This window comes from Labrus mixtus, chromosome 23 (genome assembly GCF_963584025.1).
Source record: "Labrus mixtus chromosome 23, fLabMix1.1, whole genome shotgun sequence".
NCBI classification, from domain to species: domain Eukaryota; kingdom Metazoa; phylum Chordata; class Actinopteri; order Labriformes; family Labridae; genus Labrus; species Labrus mixtus.
The window spans coordinates 9,232,608-9,250,040 of record NC_083634.1 but is presented as its reverse complement, the minus strand read 5'-3'; the positions used below and the strand labels follow the sequence as shown (position 1 = coordinate 9,250,040).

The 17,433-nt window shown below is 39.8% G+C and overlaps 1 protein-coding gene across 1 annotated transcript in view; it reads left to right on the top strand.

Annotated features, from left to right (window-relative positions):
- si:ch73-335l21.1 (insulin receptor substrate 1-B) overlaps positions 1-17,433 on the top strand; it is a 51,892-nt gene that overhangs the window by 15,756 nt on the left and 18,703 nt on the right. The window lies entirely within an intron of this gene.

Here is a 17,433-nt window from a genome sequence, read left to right as displayed (position 1 = left end):
CATAACCCACCACAGAAGATATATATTGGTTGCTCTCAATCAAAAATGTATTTCCTTCTCTGGGTATTCCACAGTCATACACACTTTTTACCTAATGTGATTATGTAGGGTGCCAAAGGCCAGACGACCCGTTGGAATATCAATTCATATTGATATTCTACATATTACTATTGATCCTCTCTGGTCTTTTTGAATGTTGTGTATAAGCTTAACCCACTCCTCAATGATTTTTTTCTTATTTTTGTTGAGTGCAGATCTAGGAGATGCTTATTACGCGTATATGACAAGTGTCAGAATCCTTCTGCTCCAGATGAACCATTGTTTTCCATCTAGGAGAGCTGTCACATACATCTTTATGCATTTATACTCTTATCAAAAGAAGCCATTCAGGCCTACAACTGAAGCATTCTACTCCTTGTTCAATACATTTGAACTTCGATCCCGTTTTCCGCTGACCTGTCAGCCCTAAGATCCTCACAGTACATTGAGTTTATTTGCCTGAAGACACTGAGGAAGGGCTTTGCCCAAAACGTACGGCAATAAAAGAAAACATAGAAGTTTTTGGATTGCTGTACTGGAGTAGTATTGATAAGCCCTAAGATCCACCTATGTGACTTGCGTAGAGGAAAGCAAGCATGTCAGATTTTACGTTATTGTAGTCGTTATTAATCCCCGTACAACTCTAAAATTATTTTTATTAGGAACATTCTCAAGCATTATATTGAAGTTTCCAGGTTTGTAGATCTGGCAAAAAAAATAGTTTATTAGGATATTCAAGCAGAAAGCTGTGGTAGCTTCGTATGGCCAATGACTGGGCTTAAACTTTTCCTGATCACATATTAGAGGTAGGCACAGAAATCTACGGAGTTGCTGTAGCTGCAGTGCTGTCAAACCTTTTTTTGTTAGAAAGGGAGGTCACCAAGGCCAGATGATGAATTTTCTTTGTATTTACATTTTCCCTACTGTGAGGGGAAATTTTCTGGCTGTGGGGGACCACCACAGCTAAACAATGCCTCAACTAGGTCACTGTGAGACGTTTCCTCATCGAAAAACATTCTCTTTGAGCCACCGTCTGCACTAAATTGGCCTGTTAAGAAATGGACGCCTGCAGTTTAAGCAGATAGAGCAGCATTTAAATGGAGATGTGGATTTATATGCACCAGTAAAACACTCAGTAGTCTTGGTTAAGGTTCCACAGTGGGGCTCTTGTGATGAATGCATCCTGCCAGGCCTTGTTGTTTATGTAGCTCTGCTAGCCTATGCATGATTTGAACCTTAGGTTGTGTTAGACGTAAACCTCATGGGGTTTTTGTGGTAAATATTTCATAGCCGGGCTCCACAGTTGGATTTAATGAAATATGTAAGGCATTAGCAAGAATTTATCATAGGATCGCGCGGTGAGTGCAGCGCAACTGGGCTCCACAGTTGGTTTTGATAGACTCCACAGATGGAAATAAACCATCAGCCTGCTTCCATACGTCGCCATGTTGGTTTTATTGGGAAATGGAAGCCATGTTGGTGGAGAAGGGAGGTGTTGTTGGGTGTACTTTAAATGTAAATCCTTGCAAGCTACCACAGTGGGACCATATGGGCTCTGGCTGTGGAGTATGTCAGCGGGGCAGCGTGGGGGAGAATGTTACACATTGGCTGTGAATGTTGAGATGGGGCCAGTGTTTCACTCACACAGCTCTCAAATGCCTCTGTACAGTGTTCCCCCTCCTTTCATCCCCCCCTTTTAGCCTCCCCCTCTTTCCTCCTTCAATAAATGATCCTTTTGTTCGAGTGTTTTTGCCGCGGTGGCCTGACGGGCCTCAGCAGGGCCGAGCCCCAAGACTAGTGGACTCAACTGCAACTGTTTCCCTTTTGCACTTTATAATTTGGGGTATCTCTATCTTGCTTTCTTGATTTTTCTCTGACCTAATGTACCTCCAAATTGCTATCTTTGTTTTAAAAAAAATTCTCTTTGAAAACTTGTCATCACACTTTTTCAAGCTTCTCAACCTTTGTCCCAATCTGACATCCAGACTGAAGGATTTTTGAAATTCCTTCCCTCCCTTCTGTTCACATACTGTTCAACATTTTTTCGCCAAAACCTCTCTTGTCTTCACGCCCTCTCATACTCCTCCCCTTTCTCTCAGTGTTTCATCCTTTAAATGCTTGCAGAGATGCTTAAAAATAGATTTTAGTGCCGCTCAGAGCAGTTTTCTCTCGTCTTCAGAGCAAACAGCAACAAGAGAAAGAGCCCAAAGAAAACAAAAATGAAGAGATGCTACTTGACAACCAATCTCTCTGTTACTATAGACAACACACAATTTAGAAAAGATTAATTATGTTGTCTGCATGGATCCTGCTGGCTTTATTTAAAGCGTTCTGATCCACTGTAATTACAGGGATGATTTTACCCCTAACAGGCACCAACTTGCATAGAAAAACATTGCACAAATGTCTCTGGTGAGTACTTTAGGCGCAGAGAGCCACAGGCTAAATTTGAACATCAGTAGTGGGACATGTGCCAAAAACAATCCTATTTGACACTGGTTATGTAATATGTAACGTGCAAAAATAGCCTCTCATGATTAAGATAATGAGGGAGAGAAAGGGTGAGCCAGTTCACTCCAAATAGCGTCTTTTAAAAATAAATTGAAAGAATTCCACTCCAACACATGCAATCTTTATGTGTGTGGGCTCTCTTGGCCCTGCTACACAAAGTCTAAGGCCTTGCATCAGCATTTGTGTAAAATCTGATGTTTGAGTTGATGTGTCTGCTTTTTACGAGCATCAAGTTCAGCCAAAGTGTGAGAGACAATTACAGTAATGTGTGTATATCCCTTTGTTCTGTGTATCTCTTTGTGTGTGTGTGTGTGTGTGTGTGTGTGTGTTTCCCCAGTTAATGAACGGCTTTCTTGACATTTAGCATAACAGTCTGAAGTGGTTTATGAATTAAAGAGAATTTTCTGGACAAAATGTTTTTTTTGAATTAAATACCTCCTCCCACAGTCTCCTCCAGGAAAACCATATGAAAGAATCGTATTATCCCCACTCCAAGCTGTCCCTTTGCTTTATTTCTTTACCATGTGGAGGTGGCTGTGTATGCCAAGGCTCAAAATAGCCTCTAGCCCTTTAATATCCCGTCACTGGGACACATCGCTTAGAGGAGGGAGTTCTAATGGGATGAGATTCATGTCTACACACACCATTAGATTTAGCCGTGATGCATTTAAAAACTAAACGTGATTACATAAAATCATTCAAGGCCTTTAAATCCAAACCTGGTTATGTGTTTTCCCCTCATCATGAGAATCAGATAAGGCTGTGTGTCTTTGTTTACTTTTGGCTAGATGACCAATGGGATCGTTTCAGGAAAATCAAAAACAGATGAAGGAGCTAGTGTCACTTTTTTAAAATATAAAATGTAGGGCTGGATCATATGGGTTGGAATATATTGTTTATTTCAAAAAGATTTTCAATTTTGTTAAATTACCAGATTAAGAGTTTTTTTGTGGTCTAATGTAGAAAAATAGAGTTTTCAGAAATGTATGCAAAAAAATGTAAAAAGTGTATCAATTCAGAAATGTGATAATTAGGGCTGTCAAACAATTACATTTTTAATCGTGATAAATCCTTAAATTTCAATAGTTAATCAGGATTAATCCCATTTTAATGGCGTACGTGTGAAATTCAATTTTTTGGCATTTAAAAATAAAAGTTGTCTTAAGCTGAGAGTACTTTACTTGCTACTTGAATTCAACTCTTTTATTTTGAAAATAAAGTAAGCACCTTCTGTTAGATCAAAGGTTACAACATCGACTTAAGCAGAACCAGAAAACATCTAAAGAGGATGGTGTCATGAGGAGGATATGACTTTTGACTCGTCAGCTGAGCTGTCTGAGACTTTTTAAAGTGAAATGAGACATTCAAAGACTCAGCAGTGTCGTTCTTTTCCATCACTGTGACTTCAGGGAGACACTGCGGTGGCTTATTAACGCTGCCCCTAAAGGGCAAATTAGTATGTGATTAATCACAGATTAAAGTAATGCCTAAGCTTCAGACCTCTAATTAATCGTGATTTACTAGTTAATGCTGGCAGCCCCATATATCTATCAATATATGATTTAAGAAAATACTACAAACACCAACTAACCTACGACAGCATCAACTGAACTAAACTAATTAGGCTCTATCAGAACTAAACTCATTTAATGCTGTGTAACTGGAAACAATGGATGTTTATTCTGGCCCAGTTTGTGGCTGGGTGACATTTTCCAACCACTTTAAAGTTCCAGGTGACGTGTGCCAGGAACAGGTAAATACATTTACAGCAACCTCTAAGTCACGCACAATCAAATCCTTAATCAACACAATCCTGTTAGCGTCAGACAGAAAGTGACCTGTAATAGACTCCCCATCAATCCCTGCGTGTCTCTGTGAAGGAAGGACATCACCTGTATGAAGGTGAAGACTGCAAGATAACATTAGAGAGTGAAAATGTTACAGATTTCATGAATAAATATATGATGATTCACCGCACAGGAAAACTGTGTGCGCATAACTACAGTCATTACGGTAGGCCGAAGATGAAGACAGACAGTAACAATATGACACTTTGTTAGAACTTAATAGTCACACATGCACAGAAAGAATGTGTGAACAATAAATGTCTCAGAGTTATGTTCAGTAATGGTGAAACAGCATTTTTTTTTCAGCTACACTGCATCATTATTTTAAATATGTGTAAAACATTTAGCACTACTAAGATCTTTAAATGATCAAATCTGCTTCATAGTGAACATGTTTATGTTGTGTCAAACTGCACGCATTGATTCCTCTGCACCAAACACACGGCTTCCCTGCTGGGCGTGTAATCCAGGGCAGCACTAGGTTTGACAAACAGCACTCGTAGTGTTACATAAAACACACCACGTGGATGGGACATGACCCCCAAAGAGGGTGAGGCTCAGGGCACTGTGTTTCTGTATGTGTGTGTGTGTGTGTTTTTTTTTTTTTTTTTTTTAATCTGCCGTGCGCTCTTAACCTGATTTTATGCCGTCAGCTCGGGTCTATCTCTGCAGAATTAGCCTCTGAGCTAACACACAGCTCCGCTCAGAGAGTCGAATGTAAATGCACACAGATGTGGAGCCAGAAACATCAGAGGAGAGGGAACATGTGCAGAAACAATAAAACAAGGCCAACCTTAAAATCTTGATTATTCTTGTTGGGTAACCTGCACGTATACCAGGAATTCGTAAATGTTTAATTGATTTAGCATTCATTTATTTAAGTGTGACTCATTCAGGTTCATTGAAGACAGAGCAAGGAGCTTTTATTTAATTCAGGGCAGATTGATTTACTCATTAGCCTCCCAGACGTTTCTCTGTTGTATTGTTGTGTAATCCACTGTGTGGGTATGAACGACAGGACGAGGCGGGAGGTGTACCCCTGCATTTTATGATTGCATAATCCATATTAGGCAGGAAATAAGATCAAATTTTTCCGCATTGCAAACTCAACTTTCCTTCATTAGCCTAATTACGGCGTTACACAACTGATCTGCCCCGGCGGGAAGATGCAAAAAAAAAAAAAAAAAAAACCCTCTGCAGTTAGACGAGGACAGCAGACATTCCCTGGATCCGTTTTGAGAAAAAGCCACGTTTCTGTGTTTGTTTTCAAAGAAAAATCCCCCACATTTGGAAAGCTTTCTTTGTATAAAATCACAAAATGAAGGAGGTCATAACGCTGTCCTGCCAAGGATCTTTGTTTAGAGGTGGTTTGTTTGAAAAAGTCGAGGACGTCTAGTTCTCTGAAGATGGCTTTCGCCTTGTTTGGGTGGTCTTGCTCAGGGAGTCACCGAAACTTGCGCGCACACATAGCAACGGTCTCCTCTGTTTGGGTTTTTTTTGGGGGTAATCTCGAAGGCTGTGTGTGCATGAGGCGTGTTTTTCCCACTGACTTCAAGCGCAGACCGTGTGATGAGGTCATCCGTGTGCGTCGCCACATCGTCTCGTTACAAGCCGAGCACAATTAGGTTAAAGAGAGGGCTGGAGGAGTAATCTGAGTCGAATACTTCACACACACACACAGATAGACACAGCTCTGTGACGGATGAACAAGCTGTGACACACGCCGCTGCTCACTCTGCACAATTCAGTGTTACGCTGCAAACAAGAAACGGAGCACGGCGCAGCTTTGAATTGTCGAAAAAAAGTGAGAAAGTGTGCCCTGCTGTAAACTTTCACAGGATTTTCTGCCATCAGAAGTATGCACAGTTGGGCTTTCTGCACATTTGTATATGCACAAACAAAGTTCATTACTGTAAGAATAAAAGGACCCCATGCACAGATTCTGCAGCAGCAAATCTTTGAGTCTCTGTGCAGCCACATCTGGCACCATGAAGATCCACCAGAGAGTTTTTCCGTGTGAAACTAATGTGCTAAACAGCCTCTGAAAAACAAGACTGACACCTGGAAAACAGGTGCTGCTTTGTAGTTTATTGCATTTGCTTATTTAACTGGTCAAAATGTAGCAGTATTTAGTGGTTGGAATCTTTGCAGACACTAAATGTTTGAAGAAATAAGCTTTTCCTGCATGAATGTTCTCTCAGTGCAAGATGACTTTAAGTGCAAATCTGCCTCTTAAACTTTTAGTTTTTTTTTAGTCATCATTCTTGGGCATCCTGGCCTTGAGATTTCATGTTTGGCTGCTTGTCAAGAAACAGAAAAATGTTAACATTTTGGCAAAGATATTCTTCTAAGAAGCTTGCAGGTTGGTATATAAACTGCATACAACTAGCTGCCTTGACTGTTGCTGATCTTGGCCTCTGTAAACGACTTCAAACAACAGTGTTCAGAAAAAGCGCAAATAGCTGCATTAGAGTGGGCATGTTCCTCCAGGTACTGCTGAAACTAAGAATGTGATTAAGGAGATATGTATCGGTGTGTTTGAAGGCTTGTCAGGCGTTAAAACAGGGTTGTTTATTTAAATATGAGTAAGGATTTTTGACAGCTGCAATCATTGAATCCTTTGTTTTGACAATAATGAGGTTAAGAGAAGACAGTCACCGACCTGGAATGTGTTGGGCCAGGTTCAACTTTCTTCCCTCTTACCTGTCGGCATCCGTCGAAGTTAATTAAAAAGAGAAGGACATTCATGTTAATCAATAAATCATTCAAGCTGTAAAGACCCATTTCAAACAGATAAAATGCTAATTTAAGTGTTACATAAGCAACTGAACAAATAAGACTAAAAATGGAGGTGGGACACCAAGACAACAAAAAGTGAATTAAACAAGACAACTAAACATGCGTAGTTAGAGAAAAGATGGATCAATGTATTAAAAATGAAAATAGGAATAGACAATGAAACATAAGTTACAAAAGGATTATTAGTTCCAATGAAAGATAATAAGGGATGATAAAAGATGGATAGAAGAAATAATACAGTGGGTACGGAAAGTATTCAGACCCCTTTACATTTTTCACTCTGTTTCATTGCAGCCATTTGCTGAAATCAAAAAAGTTCATTTTATTTCTCATTAATGTACACTCAGCACCCCATCTTGACAGAAAAAAAACAGAAATGTAGAAATTTTTGCAAATTTATTAAAAAAGAAAAACTGAAATATCACATGGTCATAAGTATTCAGACCCTTTGCTCAGTATTGAGTAGAAGCACCCTTTTGAGCTAGTACAGCCATGAGTTTTCTTGGGAATGATGCAACAAGTTTTTCACACCTGGATTTGGGGATCCTCTACCATTCTTCCTTGCAGATCCTCTCCAGTTCTGTCAGGTTGGATGATGAACGTTGGTGGACAGGCCATTTTCAGGTCTCTCCAGAGATGCTCAATTGGGTTTAGGTCAGGGCTCTGGCTGGGCCAGTCAAGAATGGTCACAGAGTTGTTCCGAAGCCACTCCTTTGTTATTTTAGCTGTGTGCTTAGGGTCATTGTCTTGTTGGAAGGTGAACCTTCGGCCCAGTCTGAGGTCCTGAGCACTCTGGAAGAGGTTTTCTTCCAGGATCTCTCTGTACTTGGCCGCATTCATCTTTCCTTCAATTGCAACCAGTCGTCCTGTCCCTGCAGCTGAAAAACACCCCCATAGCATGATGCTGCCACCACCATGTTTCACTGTTGGGATTGTATTGGGCAGGTGATGAGCAGTGCCTGGTTTTCTCCACACATACCGCTTAGAATTACAGCCAAAAAGTTCAATCTCGGTCTCATCAGACCAGAGAATCTTCTTTCTCATAGTCTGGGAGTCCTTCATGTGTTTTTTGGCAAACTCTATGCAGGCTTTCATATGTCTTGCACTGAGGAGAGGCTTCCGTCGGGCCACTCTGCCATAAAGCCCCGACTGGTGGAGGGCTGCAGTGATAGTTGACTTTGTGGAACTTTCTCCCATCTCCCTACTGCATCTCTGGAGCTCAGCCACAGTGATCTTTGGGTTCTTCTTTACCTCTCTCACCAAGGCTCTTCTCCCACGATTGCTCAGTTTGGCTGGACGGCCAGGTCTAGGAAGAGTTCTGGTGACCCAAACTTCTTCCATTTAAGGATTATGGAGGCCACTGTGCTCTTAGGAACCTTGAGTGCTGCAGAAATTATTTTGTAACCTTGGCCAGATCTGTGCCTTGCCACAATTCTGTCTCTGAGCTCCTTGGGCAGTTCCTTCGACCTCATGATTCTCATTTGCTCTGACATGCACTGTGAGCTGTAAGGTCTTATATAGACAGGTGTGTGCCTTTCCTAATCAAGTCCAATCAGTTTAATTCAACACAGCTGGACTCCAATGAAGGAGCAGAACCATCTCAAGGAGGATCAGAAGAAATGGACAGCATGTGAGTTAAATATGAGTGTCACAGCAAAGGGTCTGAATACTTATGACCATGTGATATTTCAGTTTTTCTTTTTTAATAAATTTGCAAAAATTTCTACATTTCTGTTTTTTTTCTGTCAAGATGGGGTGCTGAGTGTACATTAATGAGAAATAAAATGAACTTTTTTGATTTTAGCAAATGGCTGCAATGAAACAAAAAGTGAAAAATGTAAAGGGGTCTGAATACTTTCCGTACCCACTGTAGATAGGTAGTTTTGATGAAAAAAATGGATATTCACCATAAAACAATAAAATATTTACAACAGAAGATTGATAGTTGTTGTAAAAGATGAGTGTTGTGTGAAAGATTGCTACCGGAGTTACGATTCAAAGATGGGCAGTTACGATCAAATATTGGTAGTTGTGATAAAATAAGGGTAGTAACAAAAAGTAGTTATATTTGCTAAAAAAGACAGAAGCAATGAAAGATCAGTCACAAAGCGGATTGGTAGTTACAATACAAGTTGGTCATAAAAGTTTACAATGGGTAGTTTCAGTGAAAATGATAGGGACAATAAAGGAACTGTGGTTGCCATGGAAATTGGAAAATGTCTGTATAAGAGTGTTGCTAAAAGAGTGGTCGGGTAACAGATAGAGATAAACAGAAGAAAAACTGGATGTTTTGGTTTAAGCTGGGTACTTAATAAATATCTAGAATGAATGATGGCTAGTTACAGAAAGAAAGGGTTAACAACAGAGGATGGATGGAAATGATAAAAAATGGGGAGTTACAATAATTTAAGGCTAAGGAAAATCCAAATGTGTAGCAGCAGTTCTAGATTTGTAATTGCAGTAACAGATGGGTAGTTTCAGGATGAGATGGGTGTTGATGATACAATGTTAGTAATTAGTGTAAAAGATGGGTAGTTACAAAATGATAAATTATTACAAATGAAGAAAGGTAAAAACAATAAGATTTGGTTATTTCAGATAAAAGACGAGTAATGACAGTGATTGATTGGTACCAGCAGTAAAAGATCTGCAGTCCAAACTCAGCTGTAGTGTGAAAGCTTTCATTTTCAAATGTTTAGTGAAAGTGGAAGTCTCAACCTTCATCTATTAAACAAAATCAATCAAATACTGAATATCACTTAGTGACATCATCTAGTGTGGTAATGTTTGGTAATAAAAGAAGTCGACCTCTCTGTCCTGGGAAACAGCAACAACTGCTCCTAGAAGGGGAAAGAAATCACATTTCTCTTTTTTATTAATGGGAGTCAATGGTGTTATTTAATTTGGTAGTTGATGTGTGTGTGTGTGTGTGTTTTTTTGATGCCTGAGGTCTTTTCTGTCACAGGCTAATCTCCCATTGACTCCAGTGTGAGGCAGAGGAGGAAATGGGAGGATTTAGTTGTGTGTTGATAATATGAATCATCACCCTCAGTCTTCACTGAATCATAACACTCATTATCTTATAATAACCTTCTCGATTGTCTTTTGAATGGAATCTTTTTACTGCTTTGTCGCCTGAATACCTTTACGTGTGTGATATTTACAGTCTCTCCTCTATATTTATTTTCACACTGTTACTGTTTGCCTCATTTCTACAGACATCAAAGGGCCTTTTTTTATACAGGGTTTGTTGAAACTCAAATATTGAAACTGGACACGCTGCCAAGTGCAGAAAATGGATGAGGAAGCGTTATCTGGAGCAGGGGGCGGGGGGAGGGGCATTGAGAAGCAAAGAGAGGCAGAAGGTTCTGAAAGGAAAGATTTACGGCGTGAGAACGGGAAAAAGATCGTGGGTAGAGGATGAGTGAGGGAGGAGCTGAGGTGATGATAACTCGTATATTTCCGCGGCTGAATCTACATCATCATCGACCTTCTTCTGAGCCTCGAAAGCCTACAGAGGTTTCCCTCATTCACAACGACGTCGAGATACAAAAACTGCACAGTTCAAGTATTAAAACAAACTCAATCTAACCAAAGAGAACTATAACTCAGAGAAAAGGATCGCACGCTGAAGTCAAAGGATTTGAGATAAATGACTTCATCTGTCATGAGAAATAAGAGTGTCGAGCTGAAGAGCATGTTGGAAAAAATCCAAAGGTGGGTTTTCCTCGTTCACAGTATACAGTTCACTGTGGAGCTTCAGACAGTAAGTAGACAAAGTTTGGTAGATCCAGTGGTCCAGCGGATGTTTTGCCAGGTGGTGTACGTCCCTATAAGGGATTGATAAACCGAAAAAGTTTATCCTGCCTTTGTGAAAGAGAAAAACCAAGCAACCTTGTTAAACAATGATTTCAAGGATTTCAGTTTGTGAATCACAGAACAGAGTGATGACCTGAGTCTCTGTTTCTGAGGGTTGAAGCAGCAGCAGCTTGTCTGTCGACTCTCTCACCATGATCTTCAAGTCTTTGACAGTCAGTAGTGTGAGTTTGCTGTGACTATAGAGACGATGCTCGCAGTGTGAATGAGAAGATATTCCTTCAGACAAATTTTCTCTTTTTTTCCTCTCTTTCACTTTTATATGAAATACAGAGTGATGTGTTTTTTTTTTTTGTCCTTGCATTTACAGAATATAAAGTTAAGAGTCTATCAAGAGCTTCTTTTTTTTTGGTCGAAAACATCCAAATTCCAAAAGCTTAAAATTTGGGAGTTACAACTAATTATCTCCAGTTAATAATTTATAGAAATCCTATAAAACACTAAGTCAGTTTAAGCTCCTGTGAGGATTTTTTTTAGCTGGTTATGAAACAGGCGGAAAACAATTCTGATGCTGAAGAGACCATCATCAGCGTAATGATTAAATCTATTTCTAAATAGTTTTGTTTTAAGGAACCTGCTGCCGTGGGTTATGTGTCACAACAAAGATTACAAGCATGCTGCAGGAACATTTGAACATTTTTCAACGATGATTCTTGATGAGTGATTGTAAAACAAAATCTACTCACAGATGAAAAGCAAAGAAACAAAGAGGTACTACTATGTCCACACAGAAATCTCAAAAAGGCACACACATCTGAGAAAGTTAAAGTACTGGCTGCTGGCCAAAAAAAACATCCAAAGAGAGAAAAAACAAGTCTCATGTTTGATGAAGGGCGAGGGCCTGAAACGTTACTTGTGATATTCCATTAAATTCTGCTTAATTGGAGCAGCTTCTGGTGTACTTCTATGTCCACCCACACCAAAAGTTCATCACAGGAGCTTTAACTTTTGTATTTAAGGTTGATTTTGTTTTTGCTATGATTGGTGCTAAGATACATGGATATTGTAGCTTTTGAATTCCCAAAACTATGAAATGATTTAAGTTGAAATGACATTAACATTTCTTCAAAAAGCAAACCTTTAGTGATGTTTTCAAATCAAACAGAAGACTCCAGTGTTTGTGTGGATTGCCGTTCAGGATATACTTAAAGTGAAGGGCCTTTTTTATTAATCACTGTTATTAACTAGAGGGGCAAACAGAGAAAGTTAAAGTTGATGCATGTAACCGAGGACGTTTTCTGTTTGATGAGCGGAGGGGATTGTTTATGTTTGTTGTCATGGCGATACCCAGCGTAGAAAACTCTCTCTTAACATTCCTGAAAGTCTCTCCCTCCCTCTCTTTTCTTCTTGCACAACTCGTTATCACCCACCTGCTTTTGTTTTTCGTCACACATCTTCCAAAGACCTTGACTGGGTCTCACTGCCCGTCTCCCACCACATGGCTTTTTTTTTACACACACACACACACACACACACACACACACACACTTGCACCCTTCTGCTTTGGTGTTGTCTTGCTGATAGCTGCAGGAAAACGATGTGTGTGTGTGAGATGTTGATGACATATTTCACGAGGTCAGAGAGAGAGAGAGAGAGAGAGAGAGCAGCAGACCTGAGTGTCTTCATTCTTGAGCTCATCACATGAAGAGAAGGACAGATCAGCTGATGAGATGTGTGCGTGCGTGTGTTTATGTTTATAATTCCAATAATTCCTCACAGCTAATGAGGATGTCATTGCCAGCCCTTTTTTATGACGCACATACATCCTTTTTACTCGCCCCTGCAGCTATCACATCTTCACGTACACATGCTAATGGCTATCTGTGAATCTTTTTCTACTTGCTGTCTTCAAAGTCAAAGTTGACCACAGTTGTTCATACTTCCTGTTAGGTTACAAAACACAAGATATAAAACTGTAGGAGTATTTTCATAATCACATGTGCAGATTGAACTACCCCAGCAGCCATAATCTACACATCTGTCAGACCAATCGACAAAAAATAGAAACATTGATTTGTTCCGTCGTTTGACTTACCATTTAAAGATTTACTGTACTCTCCCCATCATAATATTCTGAAAAATGAATAGTACTCCATTAATGTTTGAAATTTTGTAGCACCTAAACCTCTTGATTGAAGAATTTCTCAAATTCTGATAGTGATATGACCAAATAATTTTTTAAAAAACCTATCTGGCAAAAATGGCAAGAAATGAGTATATATGAAAACATCTTCTTAATTTGAGAACTTTATTGCTCTTTATGTCTATGTATTTATTAATGAAGGGTTCTTTTCAGCAGTGTCGGGGTCTAAGTTTGGTCCTTTTACTTTGTGGTGTGTGTGTGTGTGTGTGAGAGAGTGAGAGTGTGTTTTTGGTGAACTGCCCGGGTGAGCGAAATGCTAATTAGGTAGTAAAACCTCGGCTCATGTCTCAGTACTCTGGTCATGTTTTGACTGACTAGTGCCTTATTCACATGAATTTGGCACACACACACACACACACACACACACGCACACACACACACGTTCAAGAACACTAACACTCAAACACACACACAAGAACACTAACACTCAAACACACACATACAAGAACATAGCGGTGGGGTAATGAATTGTATTGGCAGCTTGGTCAGTCAAAGAGGCGCCGCCGGACAGACCAAGTGTGGTTTTTGTGTGTGCTTGTTTGTGTGTATTTTTAGTGTTTGTGTGTGCCTGAGGACTTCAGCCATTGATTTTTGTCATTACATGTGACAGATAAGCACCTATTACCACACCTGTGGATGCTGCTTGTTAAATGTGGAGCTCTTTAGATCCATCAAAAAGTCTCTTTATATTTGTGTGGCTTTTAACACACTCATAAATTAGACACACAAACGCACAAAGTCTCGAGGCCTTGTCGCTCCTAATACGAAAAGCTGGAGACAGATGATCCGAGCCAATCACCTTTCAGGAAGCAGGGATCAGCCAAAAGCTCCTCCACTAATGGTCAAAGTTACGTTCACTGATCTGGCTGTGGCCCATGTTGAACAGGAACACACACACACACACACACACACACACACACACACACACACACACACACTGCTCCCATTTCTTTTGTCAATACTGGTTTTCTCCTTATGTCTTAAACAAAGCCCCTCTTCCTCTCTACTCCGCTCTCCAAACTTCACTCCAGTTCTCCTCTTCCTGTCTTTTCTCTCTCTTTTAGTGAACTTTTTGTTTCCTCTTTTTCTTTTTTCACACCAGACTTTTCTTCTTCTTTCTCATAATTATGTTCCAGAGATTAAGGAGCTCTGAGTTGGGTGTGTGTGAGCCGTGTTTGTGCTTGAATGAATGAAAGAATGAAAGAAAGAATGAATGCAGCTGTGGAGAGAGATAGATATAATACACATTACTTAATAAAGTAAGAGGACACAGGAAAGATAATAACAGAACATGTGTTCATTAAGAAATCACTGCAGTAAAGTGTTATTTATTTAGTCTCTACCCTCACACAAGCTAGCTAAGTAGTCTTAATACATTTCAAAAAGCCTTCTTTGTGTTAGCATATTTGTGAACATGATCAAGTATAAGTGCTTGATTTATATCTGTGTAAACTCGTTCTTGTCTTGGTGTCACTTTGAAGTAAGGATCAGAGGAATACTCTGTGATGTTTTGGTAATATGCACAGTAACTTATTTAGAATTGGATAAACGAGAGTTGACACATCTCTGACGTCTGTACAAGAGAAATATTTCAAAGCATAAAAACTCAACACATTCTCACATTTTCTTACTTTGTAGAAAACAAGATGTAACGTGTCTATTGGTAACTTCACAGGTGCTGGGCAATATTTTACACTTTGGCAGAGAAAGGTTATCTGTAGGCCTATCCCTCAGCTAGCATTGCTAGGCTAGGCTAGGCTAAGCGTCTCCTGGATCTAGCTAGATATTTGTGCAATGAATCACAACTGCTGTAGGTTTGAGGATTATCACTGAAGACTTTTGAAAAGTCTGTTTAACACATCTTTGGTCATGAACTTAAAATAAAGTAAAAATTAGAACAAGTACAAATATGCAGTACAAATTTAAATGTGTTGCCAAAAGGGAAGCCATTAGGATGATTTGGTAGCATTTACCTCTGCTAGCCGTGAATATTCACTCTAATTATTTTAATGTTTTCCAAGTTATCTCAGCCAAAGCACAAAAAGAATCAAAGTGTCGAGGAAAAGTTAGAATTCAGCCTCTGGGTACGATGAAGATTAGCACAAAGTAGGATGTTGAACCATTTAGTCTTTTCATGTTATAAAGTAATGTAGTAGTTTAGTTGCTTTTGCTGTTGACTGAATTATTAATGGATTTATCAATGAGTTTATCTGATTAAATAGTCAGAAGCTAAATGCATTTATTTATTTTTCAGCTTTAAGTGACCTGCTCTGCTTACGCTGATACATCTACTGTAGATTCTGAATCCTTTCTATGTGCGTCTCCATCTGTATGTGTTTGGTGTGTGTGTACACTTGGCCGTGTGCCAGCTCCCTGTACGTACATGATCCTGTCTACAGAGCGCTGATTGTGCGCTGTGGTATGGGATGTATGCCGGGCTGGGGTGCGCCGGGCGCTGCCTAAAAGAGCGGAGCAACCACCCACCAACCCAGTGAGGTTCACTGAGGGCACAAGAGGAGGAGGAGGGGGCGAGTGTTTCCCTCCCTTCACACACACTCCTTTTGATTTGTTCCCCCTTTTTTCCTCCTCCTCCTCCTCCTCCTTTCCTCACATACTCTCCCAGGAAAAACATTTGAGCTTCTTTTTTTTTTTTTTTTTCTGTTGCGTTCTTCTCGCTCCCTGTTCGTCTCCTGGCCTCTTTTTTCCTCTTTCTCGCTTATAAATTCCTTTTTCTCCCCCCTCCACACAGATGATTGTCTTGATGTCAACACCGCCGCAGTGTTTCTCCCCATGTCTCCGCCGTGATCTGTGTGCGTCTGGCTGTGTGTCTGTCTTGTTAGATTCTAGGCCATGGCATCGCTCAGCTGCTATTCCTCTAACTGGGTTTGTCTGTAAAGAGCTTAACACCCGTGGGCGTTGGAGAGCACTGAGCTGATTAACGTCTACTAATGAGCAACTCCTCACATGGAGACTGTGTTTGTGTACTTCTGTCTGGCTGTAATATTGTTTGTTTATGTGGTTTCAGTACATGTTTGTGTGTGTGTGTACGTGTGTGTCGAGCATCTTTAGCCATGCTTAGACCGGATGGATCAGGTGGAGGAGGTTAAGGGGATGAGAGGAGGTCAGAGTTGATCTCGGTGGTCAGAAGAAGTGCTGACCCCTTCTGCTGACGTTGATGACAGGGTGAAGATCCAGTTAAGACTCCTGCAGAGGAGGTCAAGTTGTTCTCCGAGGAGCTGAATCTTTTCCCACTTGTTCTTTTCCTTGATCAGACATGACTGTGTGAAATCTATCTAATTATGCTACCTTACACCAGATGAGAGGTTTTTTTTGTAGGACTGGCAACCTCTTGGGAAACTTGAGAAACCCTTTGCAAGCAAGTGAAGAATATTGATCACAAACAGTCTGACTTTTTTATTCAAATATTGTTTAATTATATGTCTTGAACAGTTAAAAATAAATACAAAAACACATAAAGAAACAGAGCACTGAAGGGAAGGGCTGCAACATAAAAGTTGATTTTTTTAAAAAGTTGAGTTCAGACCATCCCAAGGCATTTCACATTTCGCCATTCGTATGTCTAAACATCTTTTTTTTAGCTGTTTATCATACACAGAGCAATAAAGGAGCAACCAAATGTCAATTTCAAAGTTTCTCAAAAAGTTTTTAACAGCAGCCGCATTACCTGCAGTAGTCTCCTTATCTCAAAATTGAACATATCTAGTGATTTAAAATGTGCAAAAAACATGGAAAATAGCAGTTACACATTAAAAATATGTTTCTCTGTTGCTCTGCGGCGGACAAAGTACGTCAGGGGGGCTAGTTTAGCTGCTGCTAGCTTATTTTGAAGTGCTTAGCTTGTGTTAAGGTTATGATTACTTCATTGTTCAGAAGTCTCTATCTGCAGAAGTATCTCCTCTCCCAAACAGACTTTTTGATTAAAAAGCCAAAAAAAGAAAAGCAGTTTCACATTGAAAATCTGTGTTTCTGTGATGCTCTTTGGGGGCCATATGACGTCAGGAGGGGCTGCAAGTTGATCTGCTGCTAACTTGTTCCTTTGGGCTTAGGTCGATTTAAAATCATTTAAAACGATTATGATTGATGCGAGAAATACCAAAAAAAAAACTGAAAATGAACATTAGTAACCTTTTATTGTGGAAAATAGGATTTTAAAAATGTTTTTTCTCATTTAAACAAACGAATCATGCAACAGAAGAA